Source organism: Oreochromis aureus, linkage group 16 (genome assembly GCF_013358895.1).
Source record: "Oreochromis aureus strain Israel breed Guangdong linkage group 16, ZZ_aureus, whole genome shotgun sequence".
Classification (NCBI taxonomy): domain Eukaryota; kingdom Metazoa; phylum Chordata; class Actinopteri; order Cichliformes; family Cichlidae; genus Oreochromis; species Oreochromis aureus.
Window position 1 is genome coordinate 21,123,390 of NC_052957.1, and position 15,399 is coordinate 21,138,788.

Genomic DNA, 15,399 nt, shown 5'->3' on the forward strand with positions numbered 1-15,399 from the left:
TCAATCTTTCAAATAACGGACAAATATTTGTGAAATTATGATACATTTGTGAATGTATTTTAACAATCTAAATGTACAGACAAATACATATTGTGGCGTGTTGGGGGAACAGCTAGTTCTCTCCCATCATGCCTTGGGACATGTGCTGCTGTTTAGATGTTCTTGTTTTATTGTTTATGGTTATGTTACTTTTAACTGTTATCTTGAATGTTGTGTTTATACTACGGTACAAAGTCACTGACAGTTATTGTTTTATAGGAAGAATGCAGTACCATAAGTGAGTTCTGTTATGCTGTTATTGAGGCTTGAAGCACATTGTAGCATAAACAAGTGTGTTTAATAAAGAGTTCCTACCGACTTGGGGTTGAATAACAAGCTAAATCTCTTCCTGTGAGATTCTTTGTAAGATTTCCCTGCGTGCCACAATATTTAATAAACAAGAAAATTATGTTTTATTACATTTACAGTGATTTTATGTTATTTTACATTTGAAATGTAAAATCACAGTCTATTAATGTAAATTTAATGATATTCTAGAAAAACACTACAAAACTGTAAAATACCCAGTAAAATACTTTTATATTACCTTTTTTTTTTTTACAATGTATGGTCTACCACTTTGTGACCGAGAAGCTTCCACTTTGCAGTAATATCACTCACAGTTGATTGTGGAAAATCCAGGGGCGATTTTAGCCAAAGATTTCTTACTTTTTTTTGACAATATTTGCTGTTTGCGTGACACAATACTAAAATTATAAAAAGCATACAGTACTTAATTGAGATGGAACATTTTAACAACAAAAGTATAGATAACCCCTTCCCCCTCCCAAAATGGTTTGTTCCAGCTCGCCTCCCCCCTGCTCTGGCTCTTGCGCCGTTGCTGCCAGAGTGGCTGAGACGCAGCGGAGCGGAGGCATAAGTACCTGCCTTAAAACATATTAGCTGCATTTAACCTTCAGTTACTCTTTATATAGTTAGGTAGGAGTCAGACCATGTTTGTTTTTAGCTGAAAAACATTACACCAGGTAACCTGCTGTGTTGAAAACGTGTTTCCCGACTATGTTTGCTACCCTACAATCCGTCCTACTCTGTAGTAGATATTTGACCGTCCTGTTGCTCCCATTGAAATTTATATAACCTATTTAAAATGTAAAACTTAACATTATCCGTAGCCTGCTGCTGTTACCACTGTCCTGTTTGAAATGTAATGAGAGAAACTGGTTATTTTATCATATGTGCATATTGAACCCAAGGTACTAACTAGCTAACTGACTGGATGCGCATTAACCTTATAACTCCTGTTGTGTGTGTGTGTCTGTGTGTACAGAGAGACAGCCAGGTTCATATTGGATATGAGGAAGTTTTTTCGAAAACAGGAGCCACATTCAGGTAAAAGTGTAAGATCAAATGATCCATCAATAAAGGATAATGTTGGATCAGTGTTTCAATATTTATATCCTTTATTAGATGTACATGTGGTTTGGTTATTTGCCCTTTGAAAGTACACTGAGAGAGGACTTTTTTTTATTAGTGATCTTAATAATATTTTTTTAAATCTAATTGAATACAATCTATTTGTGTGTGATTGTCAGTCCAAAGAGGGAGAGAGGAAAGAGGAGAACATGAGGAGAAAGTACAAGATCAGGAAGAACCAGGTAAGAAAACAGACAGGGAATACTAACAGGCAAAACAGAAACTGTTAAACTGGCAAAGAACCCCCCACCTAATTTTACTCATACAATCTGGAAGTTGTGTTCTCCCTATATTAAAGCTGCTGTACAGAATCTGCAAAACAAACTGGGTGGTCAGCCCTGGCACTGCATTACCATATTGAGCTTCAGTCAAAGGAAGTCTTCTGGATAATCGGATCTTCCCCACACTGAAAACTGTTATTCAGGTTGCCCTAACAAACCCAGTTAGCAGCTGTAGCTGTGAAAGGTCTTTTAGTGTCTTGAGTCAGCTCCATAACTGGCTGAGAAGGACCATGGGTCAAAGCAGACTCCAGCACCTGGCTGTGATGTCAGTTGAGAAAGATGCTTGAGAGACTTGACCACCAAAATGTGATAGACAGATTTGCCAACCTCAAGGTGAGGCGACATAGGATAAAAGAAAAGAAAAAATCTGCAGAGCCATAGTAGAATCTGCAGTAAAGATCTTTTCATACATTGTATATATTGTACCATAGGCCAAGGTGTCTCCATTTTTCTAATTTTTTAATAATATTTTGTACATTTCAAGTGTATTTTTATGTATCTGTATTATATTATACATACACATTAAAAGTGAATCTCTGTCCCAAAAATGTGCTCAGTTTATTTTTTACTCACTGTGAGCATCATTCATTATTCTCCCACAGTAATTAAAGGTAGAATATGTAATTTTTAAAATTCTAATTCATTCTTCTTTAGCAGCATTTAAATAACCTTTATCAGATGGTTTTGTTACAAACTTTTCAAAAAAAGTGTTTTGCTTTTCTTTCACAAATGTGGGGATTAAATTGTGTTAAAATGTACAAAACAGTGATGTCATGTTTTGTGACGAGGACCCAGGGACAGAGAGACTTGGTGAATTTAAGAATCTTATGATTTAATAAAGAAATTTGCAGACTTGCACAGAGAGGCTACAATTATGATGACTGATAATGGAGACTAAGACAACAGATGACGAGGACAGGGAGGAACAGGGGTTTAAATGCACCAAGGAGACAGTCAGAGGGAACTCGGGACAACTGGAGACATTTAAGGATGCAGGGACTGACAGAGACAGGGAAGACGTCTCATCGTGACGACTAAAGTTTACCTTGCCTGGATGGGCAGCTCTCTGGATGCTCAGCACCCCCAAAGCTCTGATCCTAGAATCGCCCCTGGGTGATCCCTACACTTTAATGTAGGCATCAGGAAATAGATATTCTTTATTTTGCTTCTTTTTATGCAGATTCAAGCTGAGTATGATTAGAAGGTTTTTTTTAACTTAGACTGAAGTTTCTATCTACTGATATCTACTGATATTAATTCATTGTTATCTTAATATAGCTCAAGGTGGGGTGCATGCATATACTTGAGCTTGTATGTATACTTTTCACCCTGTATGGATAAGAAAAAAATCTAAAACTAAATTCAAACTTCTGCACCCAAATCTTCCTTTTTAAAGTCATTAAAATGTAAACTGTAAAGTTAGAGAAATCATTAAAAGCCCCAAATTACCATAACATTCATATTCATGATAAGAGCCTCTAAACTTCTCACCACATCTGTATGAAACTCCTGGCACCATTTTTGCTGATCCCAGCATCTGTTGACAAATTTGGAGCGGACGTCATAGTAATTTAACCTTAGTTATGGTTCATACTAGGTTTTGCAATATTATTTTATAATTTTACACATTTGAGTTTCTTATATATTTCATTACTGTACTATCACTTACCACACTTTATAATTTTATGAAAACATTTCTTTCTTATAGCATTTTGTGAGGTGATTCTGGTCCAACTGTAATTATTACAAAAGGACATCTTAACTGTATAAACAACACACTGAACAACCAACAATGAAAAGAATAAATAAAACTTCTGAACCTCTCAAGGCGCACCCTTGTAGTTTGATCAGGTGCTCGTCGGTTTACAGAATTTTTCCCTGAATGGCTGACGCCCTTACCAAACACCGAGTAAGTTTACATTTCTTAAATCATACTTGCCCCTTAAAAACCCTCAATAAAATCAGAAATAATTGAGATTTCAGTGGTGACTCAGTCTGATCTCAGTTGCCTGCACTCGCCTTCTCCATACTTTGCTGGGACATGAGTGCTCTTTCAGACTCATTGAGTGTACCTGCAGGTTTCCTGGAATCAAAATGAAAGCAGAGAACAAAAATCACTCAAGAAATCTCATCCTCGTCACCAAGATTGTTGTGGAAAAATATCATGAGTATCGACCCAAAATGACTTTCTCAGATTTATCGAAAGAAACTTATTATTTTCTGTAAATCATTGGATTTATTTAATACATTAAATATTATATTTTAGAGACTGTTCTAATCTGATATCCCATTCTCAAGAAATTGACAGCAAATAAATCTAAGTACACTTGTAAAACTTATTTTTTAAATACATTTTTATTTGAATTCAATTCAATTTTATTTATATAGCGCCTAATGACAACAACAGTTGCGTCAAGGCACTTTATATTGTAAGGTAGACCCTACAATAATACAGAACCCAACAATCATATGACCCCCTATGAGCAAGCACTTTGGCGACAGTGGGAAGGAAAAACTCCCTTTTAACAGGAAGAAACCTCCGGCAGAACCAGGCTCAGGGAGGGGCGGCCATCTGCTGCGACCGGTTGGGGTGGGGATAAAGGACAGAATAATGTTATAATTTAATGTGGTGAAATTATTATCAACCAGGTGGTTCATGAGACAATTATTTTAAACCAGTCTGGTTTTAACATTTACAATTAGGAATTGTAATTAAAAATGTAATGCATTACGTCCACATGTACCCAGGTATTTTTGAAAACATAGCTTTTTTGATGCAGGTGTCAGGTAAACTTTAGAGTGCTCGTGAGAAAATCCTAGAGAAAAAACTTGGTCTCTTCAATGGGGCATTTCTTTTGAAACTTTTGACAATCACGTTGTCAATATTGTCTTGGCCATTAAACATTAACTCCAGGACAGTGTTTGGACTTTTCCACTTTTCCCGGAGTTCATTGTAGACTTTCACACTGACTTCTTCAGTGTTCTCTAAGGACATTTTAAGGTTTTGGGACTTAATTTTAGCCCAAATCCTGTGGGTAAACCTGTTCATAATGGCTTTATCTGCCCCTGGAGGCAATTTCCATGCCTCATTTGTGTTGCTTATAGCGTGCAGAACCAAATCTTTAGTGAAGCTTTCAACAACTTTTCTGTACTCTTCTCTGTTTTCAGATATAGTGAGTACTCTTTTTGGTAAAGCCAACAGGAGTTCTGTAAACGTTGGGACAGTAATATCGTCAAGTTGTTCTCTCAGACACATAATCAAATATTTCTCCTTGCAGTTATGTGCTTTGCAAAGGTTGGTGAAAATGTCCTTGTTGATATTGGTCAGCCTTTTTGAGATAGATCCAAATCTCTCTCTAAACAATCTGAGGCCAGATTTTTTTCAAGCAGGCGATTGCTGATGGAGTCCGAGTCATACGCCGTGTGAAGTCCTTGTATTTAGAGGAGGCTTTGCTTGTGGCCTCTGAAACTACCAACTGAATAACTTTGTAAACACACATCTTTTCTTCAGACAGATAATCAGATGCCAGAGTGATGTTATAAGAACCAAAATCTGAATCACCATTACCGACTGACACATGCACAGCTTTCTTCACAGACTTTTCCAGGGGGCAAGCTTCTATGTTGTCCAAGTTTTTTGAGTAGTTTTTCTTCCAACAGCTCTTCTTCGGTTCTACTGTGGCTGCGGTTTGGGTTTGAGGAGGAATCATCTGGGACGACACAGACGCTTCTTCCTCAGATGACTCACTGAAACCAATAAAAACATTTAGATATATGTTGGGTGGTGTAGGTGCACGATGCAGTGTTAGAATTTCTCTATTTTCACTGTCATCTGTGGATGTTTTATCAAGACTGCTCTCCTCTGCAGTCAAATGCAGCTTGAGGTTTTTTGAGTCTGAAGAGTCCTCCAGTCCTGGAGTTTCTGTTTCTTCATTATTACCGTGGTCATCTACAGAAATTTCTTTCAGGATGCTGTCCTTTGCTCCTGTTTCTTCTGTTTTCTCATGGGACTCTGTGTCCACTGAGTGAAGACAGACCTCATCAGTCTGCGTAGACACTGGATCTCCCTTCTCCACGGTTGTGTCCATTGCATCCACTAACATGGAACAAAGTTTCAACATGTCTTTCAGCAAAGTGGAAGGCAGCTCAGTGTTGCAGTACTCTGGGTTGAACTGCAGAGACTGCCACTGTGGTACAATTGTACCAAAAAAGTGGTCACTTAAGGACTTCCATGTTTCTACTGAGGTGTAACTGTGTGGAGTTGTCATTACTATTTCTCTGACTGAAATGTAGAAGTGGAAATAAATGGTTGGGTGGTTGGAGTTGTGGTAAGCATGTGTGCTCTTTGTAAACCAAATGCATGGGATTCTGGACGGCCCCTATATGTGGGTTTAAGCCCCGCCCACGATCGGCTGCAGCCACTCCGACGTCATCCACTTTTCTTTGAAGTTGAACCTTCAAAGGTTTGGGGGCGGGGCCTCTCCAAAAGTTGAATCTGTTCATCTGGACGTAGCGTTTTGTGGGAGAAACGTTTCGTCACTCATCCAAGTGACTTCTTCAGTCTGAGCTGACAGCAGGTTTCCCCAAACGGGGTTTAAGCTAATCTCTGACACAGCTGCATGACATTTAAATGGCATAAACTATTAATTTAAATGGACTACTTGCACAATCACTTCCGCGTTCCATATAGTCCTGCCCCAGTGCTGCCGGTGTGGTTAAACAATGGCGACGTTCTACACTCGCTGCCTACAAGAGCTCCCAAAATTGAACATCATTGATGTTCATCGGATTTGCAGAGTGACGACTACCCCCCGCCAGCAAATTAGATAAAAGATTTAATTTATATGCTGCATCATATATACACAACTACGAAGGTCAGAAAACATAAATTAACTGACAAAGAAACGTTAGCTAACGTCAAATGCAAACACTACGTTACTCCGCTATGTCCTTCATTTGATGTCAATTCTCTACATTACATGTTTTCTTAAACGGTGTTTTATGTCGTCCGAAACTATAGTTGAGGTTTTCTTAACTAATGTCACTTTTGTTGTTAGACACTGTTATAATAGCGTTAGGTAGTTGGCTAACTAAGGAGGTAGTTAACTACGTAATGCTACTCTTGCTAAGTGTAAAGCATATATGTTTAAGACGTGCTGACATACAGAAATGATGCTAATGGTACTTGTATCTTTATTCAGTGTCCAATAAAGACAGGTTGTCAGGGGAGGTCGGTGTGAGAGCCTTGTGCTACAGGTCAATGAGGAAGAGTGAGGCACCACACAGACTAAGTGTAGGCAGGAAGCTGTGTAAAGTTGTTAATCCCCGTTCAGTGGGGTTCAGTTCATTTAAGCATTAGTTAAGTTCATTCCTAAAGGCCCATCAACTTGAATGTTTTCCTTGTCTCCCTGCTTTATCACACCTAATTTGACTAGTCAGATAGTTAAATCAGCATGTGTTTGGGTGATCAGAAACATTTGACACCAAGTTAATACTGCAAATATACACAATCTAAATTATTACAGTTATCAAGGATGGTTAAGTTGTTTTAATAGGGAGAGAAGGAAACACTAAGCATTCAGGAGGGTTCGTAACCATAAAACTGAACTATGTTCCTGTTCAGCTCTTCCATTAAGATGATGTTACATTTTTAATTTTGGTTCTTTCTTCGTAGATTAAGCTTCTGGATTCATCGCCGGTGGTACTGACACATAGCCAGTGCTCCTGTGTGGCAGGCGCTGTTATGTGCAATCACACAGTGGCACTGCTCTTCCAAACAGCACACTACTCACAACTCAGAGTGCCAGTTGTCCCCCCCTGTGCATAGCTGCACGGAATCTGAACAGCAATGGCACAAGCCACGGACAGTGGTAATTTAAATGAGATTAAAGTTTTTGAATTAGTCCATGTTTACATATGAACAGCAACACCATCCATAGTAAATGTGTCTTCTGTTAGGGTGTGAAGCCAGGACCCATCAACTCCATGATCTTCACTAAGCCGGTACCAAATAGGATGGCCCAGACTGGAGTACGGTAATTCGATTTTAAAATTTGGTTTCCTGTGTTACAAATGCATGTTGCTATTTGTTCATACATACATACATACATGTGTCAGAATAGGTATTAATTTACATACAACATTACAGTTTCTGAAGACAGCTAACTCAGTCATGTACATATACATCCCAGTCTCTAACTTATGCACCACTGTTTTACACCTTTTAGTTTTTAGTTTAGTTGTTGTTCAGTATAATAACCTTCTTCCTTACATTATTGTCATTGATGTTTTCTTCAGGAGTGGCTTCTACAGAGGCATGGTGGGTTCGTTACCAGATCCCTGCTTGTTCAGAATAATGGAGGCATATGCAAAATTTAATATTGAGGACAGACCACTTGTGACCACAATGAACATGAGACCTGACAAGCCCCTTGTGGAAAGTGCTTTTGGGCTGGTGCAGGAGGGCAGTGTTCTGTCATATCAGCAGCCGGTTTTGACAACCCGGTACATCACACTACACCGTGATGGACCACCAACACCGCACTTGCCTCTGGAGGGGTATGACATCTTGCCATCAGATTGTGTGTTTGTGTGTTCAGAAGAAGAGCTTCTGCATCTGAAAAGCTTGTCTGTAACTCTGGAAATGGCTCACAAAATAGAGGAAGCTACACGTGAGCAAAGCTCTTCGTCTGAGTGGCATCAGCTCCGCAGGCCCAGAGTGACTGCCTCTAGGTTTCGGGAGGTGTCACGTCAGAGGCCAGAGCTCGGCAGATTCACTAGCAGAGCGTATATTGAAGGGAACAAGGCAGACAGCAGACATGAGGAGAGGAACTGAGATGGAGCCTGCAATAGCAGCAGAGTATAGTAGGCTAATGAATGTTAACTACTCACCCTGTGGTCTGGTCATTCACCCCATTGCCCCCTGGCTTGCCGCATCTCCTGATGGTGTTGTTTTTGACCCCAATGAATACCCCCAGTTTGGCCTTGTCGAATTCAAATGTCCCAATGTACAAAACTTTATTGACTGCAAATATGTGCAGATGGAATGTGGTACCCCTAAACTAAAAAAGAGCCACGCATATTACTGGCAAGTGCAAGGACAACTGCTCATCAGTGGGATGCAGTGGTGTGACTTTGTTGTGTGGGCACAAGAGGACTACCTAGTGCAAAGAATATACATGGATACAGATGTGCACAATGCAATCAGAGAAAAGGCTGACTACTTCTTTTTTTTACATATATATGCCAAGATACCTGTGTTTGGAAAAATGAACAGTGAAAACATAGCAAAAAGGAAAACAGATCCTTCAGGCTGGCTGGAACAAAATAACTGATGTTTTATTTGCAAAGTATTTCATGAATTATTTTGTTGTTACTTGTTACTTTTATGTGAAATCAATAAACTGTTATTTAAGCAATGGCATCAATTTCATTTTTTTTAAAACACACATTTAAAGATTGAATTTCTGTAGAACTTATTTACATGGTAAGTATTTAACACTCCATGCCTAGCATACTGATATACATTTAGACAATAACACAACTGAGGGAAGAAAATGACAAATGGTATTTTGGATGTTCCAAAAGCACAATGTCACTTATGATTTTAAAACGATTTAGTGATTTACTTTATAATTTTGATAAACAATTTTGTTGAATCTGAATAGTAATATAGTATTATAATTAAACAGTATTATTAACATTCAACATTTGCAATGAATTAGAATAATCAATAACTGGAACTCAACTATCAGCACTCAAGTACCAGTTCTGTAATCAAGTATTGTCAGCTGAGAAGGAAGAAATGCAACTGTAGTGGCCTCAGCTGCAGGTCATTTTCCACAAGTTACTTGTACTGGCACTGGTGTATTGGGGGAAAAGCCATCTTGTCTCACTTAACCCATTTTTTTAACTAATGCTGTGTTCTGGTAATTTGACAACATACATGCTACTGCAAACAGTTGGTTGATATTGTAAACATGTGACATGGCAATGAATGCTATCAAAAAGTTTGTTCTGTTTTATCCTCCTAATGACTCGCTCCACATGTACCCTGAGTCTGGCTATGGCCTGCGTCTCCTTAACCTGGTATGCTGGCATCTGCTTCTGCTTAGACAGAAAAGGTGGGCAGTACACTTTGCATTTACAACAATCGGTGATTAGGAAGCCCTTATCTACCATCACTGCCATGTCTTCAGTAAACTGCTCAGCAATGCCTGATTGTTTGAATAGTTCCTTGTCACTAACCGAACCAGCATACAGATTAGAGATGAATGTCACTGGACCATGTGGACTTGTGGAGCTATGCCAACCAGGGCTTTCATCGTACAGTGGGATTTGTACAAAGAGTACATTTCACTTTGGAGAAGTGTTGAGGATGGTGTCTGACACCTCAGCTCTGTACAGTCAAGGATCATCTGGGTGTCTGAGAAATCTTTGAATTCCTCAGGGAGGTAAGCTTGCACGTCTTCACGTGTAAGACAAATGCATTGAGACCCCAGTGCAGTGGCAAGAAAATTTGTTCATGTTGCAATAATGCGGCTCACTGTGGACTGGTGTATGTTAAATCGGTGTGCCAGGTCCCTCTCCTTCAAACCAACTGACAGGAAAACCAGGACAAGAAAGAACTCGTCAACTGGCTGTAGCAGCTGCCTCTGGAAGGTGAAAACAAAAGGGAAAATGTTACTCCTTAAGCTATGAACTAGTAAAATTATGATTTTCTTGGCTAAATGTTTTGTAATGGTTATGCATACCATACTGTACCATGGGGTAAACAATGAGGTGCTGTAGTACACAGGTGTATGTATGTAAAGGATACTGAGTCTAGTATGCTATTGTACATTATATAATGTTATTGTACATAAATACATTAACATTACACCTCTAGTTCTAAATACCAACAAACCCATAACCTACCGTTGATGTGCGTGCAGGTGTCAACACTTCTTCGTTCCTATTGGCAGCTGACTTGGCGCTTGAAACCCGGATCATTTTATAGATGCAAGGCTCAATCAAAAACCAAAATGCCATCAAATGATCATAGCTTGGAAATCTATTCATGAGAGAGAGACATACATCGTGTCAATCATTAATTAACATTACACACTGACGTAAAAATAATGTAAACTGTGACAAATATGCTAATGGTATGCTACATAACATAGTCTGATTAAGAGTCTATTTGGTGTTGTATTTTACCTGTAGCATATTGTTTAAATACTAAAGCATCTACATGAAACATACAATCAGCAGAGAAAAAGTAAATATCTATTTTGTTTTCATTAAGACTGGAAACACTTTCGAAATTTAACTGATGGTGACTTTGGTATATTTTAAACAGTTAGCTTGAATAGAGCTTAGGTATACCTGGTGTAGAATCGGATGTCAGTGTCGGAGCCAGCAAAGCGCTGTAACCCAAATTCTCGCTGGACACGTAACTCCTGCATTTCCTTCCTCAGAGTCTCCACGTCTTTGGACAGGTCTTCTGCAGCTGATGCAGATATGTCTAATGCAGACGGCTCAGGGACTGAGCAGTAGTCATGATCTACTGTAATACTGTGCTCTTCTTGATCGTCAGGAGGAAATAGTTCAGGGCGTCGCTCCGTTCTCTCCCAAACACTACGCCGCGTGGTTCAACTTTATAGCCATTCCACTCAAAAAGTGTTGGTACAGCACCTTTAATAAGCCGCCTTCGACCATCAAGGGTTGTTGGCTCTATGAGTTGATCACTGGCAAAGTGTCTGCTGCAGACCCTGGTGTGAGAGGTAATCGTGAAATGATCCCGGTGTATATTTACCAGCCGTTGTCTTCTCAAGTCGGAATGGGTCGGAAAGGCATGAAAACCTGGTATGCCGTTAAATTTGGCTGAAGCCGAACAAAGTGGGACACAGCAATGCTCGGAGTATTTCTTCTCCTGTTTTTGAAAATGTTCTGTTTTAAGTACTTTCCTTTTAATACTCATTCTGAAGTGACATTAGCATAGCTACCGATAGATAAACAAACATACCGGAAACGTCCAAGCGGTAGTATTTGGAAACGGAAATACGTCACACGCCCTAGTGCAAGTAGTTCTTAAACCAGACTGGTTAATAAAAATTTCACCACATGACATTATCAAATTATTTTTTATTTGCTTAAATAAATACATAATTCAAAGACAAGTTAGGTGATTTTTCATTGTATATCAAGTTACAATTGGACATTTTAGGTGTTCCCTACACTTTAATGTAGGCATCAGGAAATGGATATTTTTTTATTCTGCTTGTTTTTATTCAGATTCAAGCTGAGTATGATTAGAAGTGTGTTTGTTTTTTTTAACTTAGACTGAAGTTTGTATTCCTATCTACTGATATTAATTCATTGTTAAGAGAGGAGAATGTGTGTATTCATGATCGTTTCTGTTAATGAGAGTGTGGGGAGTGAGTGGGAGGGTGAGGTGGGCTGCTTTTAACCATGTAAAGCACTTTGTGCTACAGTTTTTTTTGTATGAAAAGTGCTTTATAAATAAAGATTGATTGATTGAATATAAGCTCAAGGTGGGGTGCATGCATAAACTTGAGCCTGTATGTATAATTTTCACCCTGTATGGATAAGAGAGAATCTAAAACTAAGTTCAAACTTCTGCACCCAAATCTTCCTTTTTAAAGTCATTAAAATGTAAACTGTAAAGTTAGAGAAATCACTAAAAGCCCCAAATTACCATAACATTCATATTCATGATAAGAGCCTCTAAACTTCTCACCACATCTGTATGAAACTCCTGGCACCATTTTTGCTGATCCCAGCATCTGTTGACAAATTTGGAGCGGACGTCATAGTAATTTAACCTTAGTTATGGTTCATACTAGGTTTTGCAATATTATTTTATAATTTTACACATTTGAGTTTCTTATATATTTCATTACTGTACTATCACTTACCACACTTTATAATTTTATGAAAACATTTCTTTCTTATAGCATTTTGTGAGGTGATTCTGGTCCAACTGTAATTATTGCAAAAGGACATCTTAACTGTATAAACAACACACTGAACAACCAACAATGAAAAGAATAAAAATAAACTTCTGAACCTCTCAAGGCGCACCCTTGTAGTTTAATCAGGTGCTCGTCGGTTTACAGAATTTTTCCCTGAATGGCTGACGCCCTTACCAAACACCGAGTAAGTTTACATTTCTTAAATCATACTTGCCCCTTAAAAACCCTCAATAAAATCAGAAATAATTGAGATTTCAGTGGTGACTCAGTCTGATCTCAGTTGCCTGCACTCGCCTTCTCCATACTTTGCTGGGACATGAGCGCTCTTTCAGACTCATTGAGTCTACCTTCAGGTTTCCTGGAATCAAAATGAAAGCAGAGAACAAAAATCACTCAAGAAATCTCATCCTCGTCACCAAGATTGTTGTGGAAAAATATGAGTATCGACCCAAAATGACTTTCTCAGATTTATCGAAAGAAACTTATTATTATTTTCTGTAAATCATTGGATTTATTTAATACATTAAATATTATATTTTAGAGACTGTTCTAATCTGATATCCCATTCTCAAGAAATTGACAGCAAATAAATCTAAGTACACTTGTAAAACTTATTTTTTAAATACATTTTTATTTGAATTCAATTCAATTTTATTTATATAGCGCCTAATGACAACAACAGTTGCGTCAAGGCGCTTTATATTGTAAGGTAGACCCTACAATAATACAGAACCCAACAATCATATGACCCCCTATGAGCAAGCACTTTGGCGACAGTGGGAAGGAAAAACTCCCTTTTAACAGGAAGAAACCTCCGGCAGAACCAGGCTCAGGGAGGGGCGGCCATCTGCTGCGACCGGTTGGGGTGAGAGAAGGAAGACGGGATAAAGGACAGAATAATGTTATAATTTAATGTGGTGAAATTATTATCAACCAGGTGGTTCATGAGACAATTATTTTAAACCAGTCTGGTTTTAACATTTACAATTAGGAATTGTAATTAAAAATGTAATGCATTTAGGTTACGTCCACATGTACCCAGGTATTTTTGAAAACATAGCTTTTTTGATGCAGGTGTCAGGTAAACTTTAGAGTGCTCGTGAGAAAATCCTAGAGAAAAAACTTGGTCTCTTCAATGGGGCATTTCTTTTGAAACTTTTGACAATCACGTTGTCAATATTGTCTTGGCCATTAAACATTAACTCCAGGACAGTGTTTGGACTTTTCCACTTTTCCCGGAGTTCATTGTAGACTTTCACACTGACTTCTTCAGTGTTCTCTAAGGACATTTTAAGGTTTTGGGACTTAATTTTAGCCCAAATCCTGTGGGTAAACCTGTTCATAATGGCTTTATCTGCCCCTGGAGGCAATTTCCATGCCTCATTTGTGTTGCTTATAGCGTGCAGAACCAAATCTTTAGTGAAGCTTTCAACAACTTTTCTGTACTCTTCTCTGTTTTCAGATATAGTGAGTACTCTTTTTGGTAAAGCCAACAGGAGTTCTGTAAACGTTGGGACAGTAAGATCGTCAAGCTGTTCTCTCAGACACATAATCAAATATTTCTCCTTGCAGTTATGCGCTTTGCAAAGGTTGGTGAAAATGTCCTTGTTGATATTGGTCAGCCTTTTTGGAGATAGATCCAAATCTCTCTCGTCAATCTGAGGCCAGATTTTTTCAAGCAGACGATCGCTGATGGAGTCCGGAGTCATACGCCGTGTGAAGTCCTTGTATTTAGAGGAGGCTTTGCTTGTGGCCTCTGAAACTACCAACTGAATAACTTTGTAAACACACATCTTTTCTTCAGACAGATAATCAGATGCCAGAGTGATGTCATAAGAACCAAAATCTGAATCAGACTTACGGACTGACCTATGTTGTTTTTTCTTCACAGGCTTTTCCAGGGGGCAAGCTTCTATGTTATCCAAGTCTTTTGTATCAGCTGAGTACTTTTTCTTCGGTTCTACTGTGGCTGTGGTTTGGGTTTGAGGAGGAAACATCTGGGACGACACAGATGCTTCTTCCTCAGATGACTCACTGAAACTTATAAAAATATCTGGACATATGTTGGGTGGTGCAGGTACACGATCCAGTGTTAGAATTTCTCTATTTTCACTGTCATCTGTGGATGTTTTATCAAGACTGCTCTCCTCTGCAGTCAAATGCAGCTTGAGGTTTATTGAGTCTGAAGAGTCCTCCAGTCCTGGAGTTTCTGTTTTCTCATGGGACTCTGTGTTCACTGAGTGAAGACAGACCTCATCAGTCTGCGTGCACACTGGATCTCCCTTCTCCACGGTTGTGTCCATTGCATCCACTAACATGGAACAAAGTTTCAACATGTCTTTCAGCAAAGTGGAAGGCAGCTCAGTGTTGCAGTACTCTGGGTTGAACTGCAGAGACTGCCACTGTGGTACAATTGTACCAAAAAAGTGGTCACTTAAGGACTTCCATGTTTCTACTGAGGTGTAACTGTGTGGAGTTGTCATTACTATTTTTCTGACTGAAATGTAGAAGTGGAAATAAATTGTTAGCTGGTTGGAGTTGTACTAGGCATGTGTGCTCTTTGTAAACTAAATGCATGGGATTCTGGACGGCCCCTATATGTGGGTTTAAGCCCCGCCCACGATCGGCTGCAGCCACTCCGACGTCATCCACTTTTCTTTGAAGTTGAA